The sequence below is a fragment of the Acomys minous genome (genome assembly GCF_964271855.1).
Source record: "Acomys minous genome assembly, chromosome: 4".
Classification (NCBI taxonomy): Eukaryota; Metazoa; Chordata; class Mammalia; order Rodentia; family Muridae; genus Acomys; species Acomys minous.
Window position 1 is genome coordinate 51,560,636 of NC_140486.1, and position 7,107 is coordinate 51,567,742.

At 46.0% G+C, this 7,107-nt stretch overlaps 1 long non-coding RNA gene across 1 annotated transcript; it reads left to right on the plus strand.

Moving 5' to 3' along the window:
* Positions 1–1,732: 1,732 nt before the first annotated feature.
* On the plus strand, positions 1,733–6,662 carry LOC311596529. Its single transcript, XR_014778873.1, has 3 exons — positions 1,733–2,455; positions 5,553–5,662; positions 6,433–6,662. It is a non-coding gene; the product is annotated as an uncharacterized lncRNA (long non-coding RNA).
* The last annotated feature ends 445 nt before the right edge of the window (positions 6,663–7,107 follow it).

Consider the following 7,107-nt stretch of genomic DNA (forward strand, 5'->3'; position numbering starts at 1 on the left):
TAACTGCCTGTACCACCACCACTTGGCCCTTGCTGGGTCTAGAGGTGTGCAAACGAAACACCAGGACACCTGGTAGTGAACCAAAAAGTTTATTTTTCCAGGCTACAGGTACTGGCAGCCAGGACACAGCTCCAAGCTTGAGAGTGGGAATCTCAACCCAGAGAAAGATTGTTACAGTCTTTTTAAAGCAAAAATCATAAGCAGGAAGGCATGTGTAGGAGGGGAGGCAATCTTTTTTTTAAGTATATTTTATTAATTTATTCATATTACATCTCAATTGTTATCCCATCCCTTGTATCCTCCCATTCCTCTCTCCCTCCCATTTTCCCCTCACTCCCCTGCCCTATGACTGTGTATGAGGGGGACCTCTTCCCCCTGTATATGCTCATAGGGTATCAAGTCTCTTCTTGGTAGCCTGCTATCCTTTCTCTGAGTGCCACCAGGCCTCCCCATCCAGGGCACGTGGTCAAATATGGGGCACCAGAGTTCGTGTGAAAGTCAGTCCCCACTCTTCACTCAACTGTGAAGAATGTCCTGACCATTGGCTAGATCTAGGTAGGGGTTCGAAGTTTACTGCACATATAGTCCTTGGCTGGTGCCATAGTTTGAGCAGGACCCCTGGGCCCAGATCCGCCCGTCATAATGTTCTTGTAAGTTTCTAAGACCCTCTGGATCCTTCTATTTTCCCATTCACCTTCTCTCATCTAGAGTGCCAATAGGATGTCCTGAGGGGAGGCAGTCTTATTTAGACTGGTCAGTACCAGGTAGACTCATTTTTGTTTTGTTTTTCAAGACAGGGTTTCTCTGTTATCTTGGCTATCCTGGCCTCGCTTTGTAGACCAGGCTGGCCTGGAACTCACAGCGATTGCCTGCCTCTGCCTCCCGAGTGCTGGGATTAAAAGCGTGCGCCACCACGCCCAGCAAGAGATGATTTTTGAAGAGATGATTCCAGTCTCTTGTAGTTTTGAAGAGCCTGGGCACTTCTTGGAAGCCGGGGACACTGAGACCTAAGCTATGGCCTCCCAGCAGTGACGATGAAACGCCCTCTAACGTCCATGTCTGAACCCTTAGGAATGAACCGCGCTGGAGTGGAGGCAGGTTAAGACCTCAGGGACGATTCTGACTTGTGATTGCCTGAGGTTGGAGGACCTGGGGCCTGACCCCTGCCGAGAGGCTTCTAGGGTTGCCTTAGGCAGGGCAGAGTGAGGGGCTGCAGTGGAGGCAATGCTGGCTATAATTAAGATGAGGCAGACCCTTTGGGCCGGAGTGGTCACTGTGGCTATCCCTAGCCAAAGAGCTGGTATGGTGCTCATCCCGAGAGCTACGAGGCTGTGGAGCAACTGGCTATTCTGGCTAGTTTCCCACATCAAAGCACGCCGCGTGCTTCATCTATCTGGGGGCCGAGTATGGAAGGGCCTCCAACCCTGACTGAAAGCAGGTTCAATGCACTGCCACGCAGGAACCAGCGACAACAGCGCTCACGGCAGTCAGACCTATTTGCCGCCTTGTGGTTTGGATTTTGCGTATTCCTCAAATGCTCGTGCGCTAAAGGCTTGGTTGTCAGCCTAGGGTGTGTCCGGAAAGTCCTGGAACTTTTGGGAGTGGGGCCTAGTTGGAGGAACTTAGATCATTGAAGGCCATGAAGGGGCGTTGGTACCATAAATCCCTTCCCGTCTCTCGCTTGTTTGTTAGACTGCCTCTTCCTGCACTTCCACCGTGATGCACAGTGAGATGCGCTAGCACAGAGAGAGGACCGTATGTATACTGGAAGGCTCTGAATCGCCAGCCAGAGGAGCCACATTGCTTTCTCCTTCAAGCTGTTTATCTTGGCTGCTTTGTTACTGTGATTTGGACTGCTGACTGACACACCCTTGACCTGTCTCCTCCACCTCATCTGACCCCAAGGAATAAAGGCTACACAGTCTGTGCAAGGGGAAAATGCAGACTATGAATTGAAATTTGTGAAGATACAGTGGCTGGAGCGGACTCTTCCCCCTTTCCTATTCCTGGACAGAAGCAGGAGGGAGTGAAGTTTTCACTTTTACCACACTGTACTCATTAATTCTGTACCCAGTAAGAAAAATCTTTTAAAGTCTGGAAGGGATTGAAAATCTTTGGGATATGCTTAAGCTCCCTTCCTGGGGTAGAGAAGGGAGATCTGACAGAAGATACCCGAAGATCAAAGTGTGAGAAAAATGAAGGTGCCTCCTGCCTGCATCCGACTGAGCCGGCCCATTCAAAAGGCTGTTATCTGTAGCATCCTGCGGAGAAGCTGGAAGGAGAAGCAGTTGATACATACTGATCTCGAGTCAGGGCTGCGCCGGAGGAAACCTGAACTGCTCTTTCCCATGCTCTGTGTGCTTCACTGTTGAACACACAGCATCGCCCCAGTGTGCGTCAGCTGTGTCTTACTCAAGCTTTCCATCAGTGACAATGGAGCCATTTTCTCACCTTAGTAAGTCATTCTGCTAAGAGGAAAAACTGCTAATGGTTTGCCCGTGGTGTGTGTGTGTGTGTGCGTGCGCGCGCGTGCGCGCGCGCGCCCACGTGCAAGGTTATGTGCACATGTATTTGCAGGTGTATGTGCTTGTGCACACATGGACACCAGAGGAGGATGTCTGGTGCCCTGTTCTGTCATATTCCCTTGAGATAGGCTCTTCCCTGAGCTAGGGCTATGCTGGCAGCCAGCTTGGGGTTGCAAGTGTGCAGGTGACCCTACCTATTTGTGTGTGTGTGTGTGTGTGTGTGTGTGTAAGTGCTGGGGATTTGAACTCAGATCCTTATGCTTGAGCAGCAAATGCTCTTACCACTGAGCCATGTCCCCAGTCCCATGATTTGCTTTTTATTTTCATAGTCTTCTGTGTGAAGTATTTGTTTCATAATCACATCTTATAGAAAGATTTTGGTTTTCACCATTTTTGTCACATAAATAATAAAGCTTGTAGGTAGAATTTCTTTTTAGCTATGTTCATACGTGTGTCTGTATGTGGTATGTGCACATGAGTGCAGGTGCACAATGAGACCAGAGGCATTGGATCTCTCTGGGGTTGGAATTACATGCATTGTAAGTCATTGATGTGGGTGCTGGGAACTGAACCTGGGTCCTCTGCAAGAGCAGTCCATGATCTTAGCCACTGAGCCATCTCTCTCATACTCTGGAATTTCTCTTAAGTACTTAAAAGTAACTATTTTAATTATTGCCCAAACATAACTGGGCTTTTTAAAGTATCATGCTTGTTTTATTTTGAATTCACGATATCTCAAGGCATAATGAAACTTTGGTTAATTAAAACTAAAGTAATTTTTTGCACTGCCAATTCTAGAGCCTTGGAATTAGAAGAGACACTGTTAGTCCAGAGCTTGATTATAAGATAGAGAACTCATGGATTAATACTCTATCCCATGAGGGACGGTTGCTAGTTGTAGCAATGATTTGTCTGTTGTTAAAAAACATAGTTGCTGGGCATGGTGGCACATGCCTTTAATCTCAGCACTCGGGAGGCAGAGGCAGGCAGATTGCTGTGAGTTCGAGGCCAGCCTGGTCTACAAAGTGACTCCAGGACAGCCAAGGCTACACAGAGAGACCCTGTCTTGAAAAATCAAAAAACAAAAAACAAAAAACCCCCACAAAACCCCCAAAAACAAACAAACAAACAAAAACCCCAAACAAACAAACAAACAAAGTGGTGATTGTTCCTTTCTCTCATTATTTCCTCATTATATATCACATTAATAGGTAATTTCATTTAAAGTTATTTTCATCCAGAATTCTTTCATAAAATAGCCACATGGTTTTGGTCTGTGAGATTTTGTTGCAGTTCACTTATATTACCAGACTCATAGTTATTTCAATATGAAGGCTAGATGTTTTTTCATAAAAGTGGAGTCATCACATAACATGAGAAAATGAATGGTGAAGTTATCACTTAGAAATTTTTCTAATAGTTAATCGTGACATTTTCAGTAAGTCAGGAGTAGAACCAAGCTTTTATGGAACCATTTTGGTCATACAATGTAGCTTTATAAGATGAACATAGTTTCAGAGGAGAAAAAAAAAAAAAACAGCAGAAACCTCACTGGATGATGCCTGGCCTATCTCAACTCCAATTAAACAGCATCTGAACACAGAGCTGGTGTTTAAGGACCCGCATTTGGCTCCACTATTTCTGATTTGTACAGGATGCCATGGAAAGCCGTACCAGACTTTCAAAGTTCAACAGGAAGTTTTGGCACCCTGTCTCTGTGCAGAGGAAGCTGGGCTCTTCTCCACCGCCTTTGGCATCAGCCCTCTCCGTGGCGGATCTTCATGACCTCACCCTGGAGTTTGGCTCAGATGACCAGCCTTAATCAACCTGAAAATAATGCCTCTTTGTCTATTGGAAAACAAGCGGCGACAGATTGGCTCTTTCTGCCATAACCATAGCTGGTCTGACTGGCTTTGGCTGTGGAATTCTTAGGGAAGCATGGGGATACAATTTGAGGAGTTAGCGGTGTGTGAAAATCCTAATGAACCCAGTCACCTTGTAATTTAATGGCTAAGAGGCAGCTGTCTGAACAGATTAAGCCATTAAATCTCTGTTCAGTATGGGGCAGTTTGACCCTCCCTTCACGTATTTTAAAAATCAGAATTTCAGAACGCAGTCAGTTTTGAAGTCTGGGCCAGGAGACTGAGCACTGGGTAGCTGTGTTAGGCTACGCCTTAGCAGATGCAAAAGGTGGCATCGCTGTTCCCTCCTTAAAAATCAAAACAAAACAGTTTTATTAAATTAAAACTGCTTTATACAGTTATCACTAGCCCAGTAATCACCTTAAGTCACCTGAGTGCTAAATCAATATTCTCTTTGGAACACCAGAGACGGGGGAGGGTAACTAAAAGAAACATTTAAGTTAATCTTTCCATTAAGATTACTTCTGAATAGGGATATTTTGGTGGCCCTAGGATTCAGAAAACTACAGAGGGGATAAAAAGGCGTGGAAACAGTGTTGCCATAAGAAACGCTGGCGGGTTGGCAAAGAGGACTTACTAGGGTAAGAACACATTGCACTTGCTAGACTCAGTGCAACTGGGTAAGGCCGTGTCATAGCCGGTGAGATGCCCGGAGAAGTGATGCATGTAATTTCTGTGTTGACTCATTGCAGAGCCTGGAGCCCCACCCTCACCCCCACTGTGTTTCCGCTGCCATTGATTACAATCTAGGCCTGGGGGATACACGCTCTCTTGGTACCCTCTAAAGGAGATGAATCCTTCCCACCGTGATTGTGATCCTGTGTTAGGTGAGAGGCAAACTCATATTTTACTTAAGTCAGAGTCACTTTGGCTTTAAAAAAAAAAAGAAGCAGAATCTACTTCTCAGTTAACATAGTGTGCAGTGATGGTTGTAAGGGGGCAGTTCGAATCCTAAATAAACTCAGACATAAACTTTGGCTACCTTGGTGGGCAACACCAAAGCTGTACCTTAGGAAGGACTGAATTCGTTTACAGTTGTGGCTTCTAGTTCTCAGAAGCTCTGTAAAGCTGCCACACATCATTGCCTCACTCCGCCTTGTTCCAGGTGCTTGGAGTCTCCTTCTGGCTGGAGCATCCCTCGGATTGTTGAGTGTGTAGGTCTCTCCTCTGAAACTGAAACATTCCACACTCCAGGGAAGATCTTTATACAGAAAGGTAAGCAACTCAACAGAGCTTCAGGAAGACAAATCCCACATCAGTTTGTGCTTCTAACTGTAAAGGAGCCACAGGCCTTTTGGGGACTCAGGATAGTGGCAGATTTTCATACTCCGCCTTGCCTAAGCTGTCTGTCCTCTGTATAACTTGATACAGCCTGTTATATGTGATTGGGACAGAAAGGCGCAAGAGGCTTTTGAGCAGCCAACAGCCATGTAGGGCAGGCTATCCAGTGTCCCTTTTTGTTAGAAGTCACCAGATGTTCAGAAGGCTGTAGCTGGTGGCTGTGACAAAAGCAATGGGCCATTGTAGGCTTTTGTCAGTAACATTGGCAGGTAGCATATGAATCTTAGCAGACCATAATACCAGAAGAACTTTGCAGCTGTACCTGGCCCTTTTACCCTATGTAGATTCATTCCTGCCCACATTCCTTTAGATGCACCTGTATGTCTGTGTAATGGCTCTCCAAATCTGCAAAACACTCAGAGGTTAGCACTAAGTCATCTATATAACAAAACCTTTAAATTTAAAAAAATATTTATTTATTTATTTATTATACAGTGTTCTGACTGCATGTATGACTGCATACCAGAAGAAGGCATTAGATCTCATTTTATGCTAGGGATGGGCTACCTTCCTGTGAGTTGTTGTGCAGGAAGCCCCTGAGCCCCCACAAGCCATAAACGCTATTGCTGCTCCCGTTGGCTGTATGCCAGAACTAGACAGGTAAGGCCTTATTGCTGGAGATGCCACATATACTTTGACTTTAGGACATGGAAAAATGAAGCTGGGACTGAACCGGAAACCCCCAGGCTGCTGGCTGGCTTTCATAGTGCCAGAGTACGGCTCTTAGTGGAGAACTGTCACCAACATTCCTGCTTGGCTACGGACACCAACATGCCAGGCAGATGTGCTCGCTTATGCAATAGTGGCTCGGCTACCACAGGTAAAAATCCATGGCATTTCGATTGGATTTAGGGTCCCCTCTGCAAGAAGGAGTTCACATCTGGTACTGTAAGCCAAAACACCATCTTGTGACTGGGGAGGTCATAGATCCCCACAGGGAAACAACTTCCATGGTTTTTCTAGATGGATGTGATGCACCTGTCAAACTGCCTTCTAACTGTGTCCTTGCACCTGTAGGTCATCACTGTTGTCAACCCCAACCCATAGCCACTGGTGATGCTCAGGAATAAGCAAGGGTTGCTGTGGTAAAATACCTCATTCTTAGCCACAGGTAAACGTCTACAGGCACCCTCTCCAGGCTCAGCGATCACTGCTAGAGGGGCAGTGGAGGTGTATAAAAGCCCAAGGAAGAGATGGAGTCCTGTGTAACAGTTGCCTCCAAAAATGAAACATTTCATCCCTCAGGGATGCTCTTTTAACAGAAAAGTAAGTGGCTCTGAATAGCTACAGTAAGTCCCTAAAACCAACCAGATTCACTG